Source organism: Saccostrea cucullata, unplaced genomic scaffold (assembly GCF_032062105.1).
Source record: "Saccostrea cucullata isolate Sc308-1 unplaced genomic scaffold, CSIRO_AGI_Scuc_v1 ctg3119, whole genome shotgun sequence".
NCBI classification, from domain to species: Eukaryota; Metazoa; Mollusca; class Bivalvia; order Ostreida; family Ostreidae; genus Saccostrea; species Saccostrea cuccullata.
The window spans coordinates 1-2,861 of record NW_026935434.1 but is presented as its reverse complement, the minus strand read 5'-3'; the positions used below and the strand labels follow the sequence as shown (position 1 = coordinate 2,861).

General features: G+C 31.1%; 1 long non-coding RNA gene across 1 annotated transcript; it reads left to right on the top strand.

The window, feature by feature from the left end:
* Window positions 1-273: 273 nt before the first annotated feature.
* LOC134242805 (uncharacterized) lies at window positions 274-2,344 on the top strand. Its single transcript, XR_009986926.1, has 3 exons — window positions 274-471; window positions 1,463-1,485; window positions 2,030-2,344. It is a non-coding gene; the product is annotated as an uncharacterized LOC134242805 (long non-coding RNA).
* The last annotated feature ends 517 nt before the right edge of the window (window positions 2,345-2,861 follow it).

The following is a 2,861-nucleotide window of genomic DNA, read 5'->3' as shown; positions in this document are numbered from 1 at the left end:
TAAGTATGTAATAAACATATTAATACATATCCTTTTCCACATCACATCCTGTATCAGCCCTCGGGCCTTCGGCCCTCTGGCTGATATTGGTGTCTCGGGCTGATACAGGATGTGATATGGAAAAGGGTTCGTATTATTCTCTCTATATATATTTAGATATTTTTAACTCCTTACTTATTACATATAGCAATAACATTTTTCATTTTCAATAACATTTTTTTTTCAATTGACTGTCTTTACATAATGAACCCTTACAATATCAGTCATGAGAATGTCCCTTTCACAATCATTCGAAACATGATTATGAAGGGCTTTTTTCAAAATATGAAGAGTAATGCCTTAACGTTAAGTTTTTTTAAAAGGTTGACCTCAGTTACAGACAAAATGTTCACAATTCAGAACAGGAACAAGGAAATCTCTTATACCATATAGATGCCAGCCCTTGTCATTGCATCAATAACACACCGACAGGTAAATATGTTCTCAGCTGACAAATTTACTCGTCTGTCCTATATTCTTTGTTATATTGATCTAAACAATGCTAAACTATTTTAAAAGCAATTTCACTTTATGTTTTGCATTCTTTGATTGATCGTTGTTTTTGTCAATCTTGTAATTTTTCAATCATTCGGAGACGCCTTCACTTTCCGGTGGAGAGCTTCAGATCTTGTCCATACTTCGCACTCAGAGCACCTGAGCAGCGAGGGATCTTTTTCGTGCCAGTACCTGCTGTGACACGGGACCTCGTTGATAAGTTCTCATCCAAAGAACCGGTCTTCACATCCCACAATGGGATTCGAACCCACTATGTAAGAATCGGTTCCTTACTTTGCGACTCTAGACCAGACAATCTAATCATTGCGCCACGCAGGCGACATGCATTGTTTAATACGAACAACCCAATTCTACCTATTGCCCTGTTTGATTAAAAACAAGCCTAATCTACTTATTGCATTGTGTGACACCAATAGTCCTAATCTTCCTACTGCATTGTTCGATACGAATAACTTAAATCTACCTATTGCTTTGGTTGATATGAACAATCCAAATCTGTCTATACCGTAGTTTGATAGCAACAGCAAATCAACCTTTGTCATTTCAATATTTTTCGAGTTCACCCCTTTTTGCCAGATATTTACGTTTTATAACAAATTCCTCCAATTGCTTGTTTCTTAAAAAGCAAATCATTGATTAAGTCTTGGGTACAATTCAAGAAATAAACATTATATTTTAGACATTATATTTTAGACGCTTGATTCTTCAAGTATCTATTTCTGAATTGATATACATGTATTGTTTTATTTTTATCATCCAATCCATATTTTATTTTAAATTAGCTAAATTGCTCTGCTCCTATTGTGTATTGTTGAATGGGCTTTTGACCTTGGATACTGTTCGCTATTTCCATTTATTTCACTTTAAATGGCTGCCTTAAAAATTTAGTTTTTTATATTTTTTCTAGACTGTAATGTATCAGAAAAGAGGGTAAGTAACATATACGAATAGTATAATTTTGACTTTAGTTTACATCGTTAACTTTCAATCGATATAGAATAAACATATTTAGAGTAAGATTGAATTGTTAAGAGTTCTAATGTCGTTTTTACTTTACAGTGAAATCACAAAGATAAGATAGTATTAGAAAATTCTTTTGAATAAACAAAAGGAATTACGAAATTTTATGTAAAATATAATAAATTTTTAACAACAATTATTAAACAGACATATTCAAGATGTTTTTAAGAGTGGGTTGAAAGTTTCAATTTAAATTTTTTTTCGAACATAAGAAATAAATGCTTGAACAGGAATACGTTTATCTGTGATATGTCTGTGTCAATATGCTTCTATATGTCATTTTTTGTTATTTCGAAACTTCGTTAGAGTCAGTGCAGCCGATTTCTAGACCATTCATATGCGAAAAGTTCTATAGGTAAATTTAATATTTAAGAGATATATACAATGTATTTAAAAATTATATATATTATATATCTATAAGTATCATTGAATTATATTATAATTTTATTTATAGGATTTGATCGTGCAAGTTTTGAAGAAGCTTTGAAGGAGTTTCATCTCGACGGTCAACTGGAAAACTTTTTAGAAAAGGGAATAGATTGCATTCAAGTATTTCTTAATCAGAAAGAGGAACATTTAAAGGATTTAGATATGAATGAGAATCAGATATTAAAATGCCAACTTGCCATGCCAGCTATTGCACATAAATATTTTGAACATGGTAGTAAGCGGTTACCAAACACCAAATGAACAATAAAAAAAACTATTATAAGAGGATGTGCAAAACTTATAGATATTGTGAAAACCTTGAATGATAAAGAACATAGAAATATTGCGCACAAATAATGTACTCAATGTTCTTTTAAGATACAAATATGCTCTCCATTTAGCAGCTGTTGCAGAAAAACCAGAGCTTAAAATATATTCAATCAATTTGTATGTTTTTGCAATGTTTAGATATTAAATAGCAATAAAGATAATTGTATATCATTCTCTATCCAGAATTCGTTGTCTGCTGCTACGCTACTTACACCACTGTGATAAATGCTTGTTGTACAAGATTCTTTTACACGTCTTAAATGGTGAAGTTTTGAAATTGAAAATTAATGAACTTGAGTAATTAGTGATTTTTGACATTGATATAAGGAAGATATATGAGCCGTCCCATGCAAAAAGGACCCTGAAGGTCATTTTTATCAAAATTTGGTTTTTGGATGATTTTAATAGTACTTCTTCTAAAATACAAAATTCCAAAGTTTGAATCAGAAATTCCGAAAAATGTATGAAATATGAACAAATTTATTAACTCTCAAAATTATAACTTTGACGTTGACTTCACAGTGACG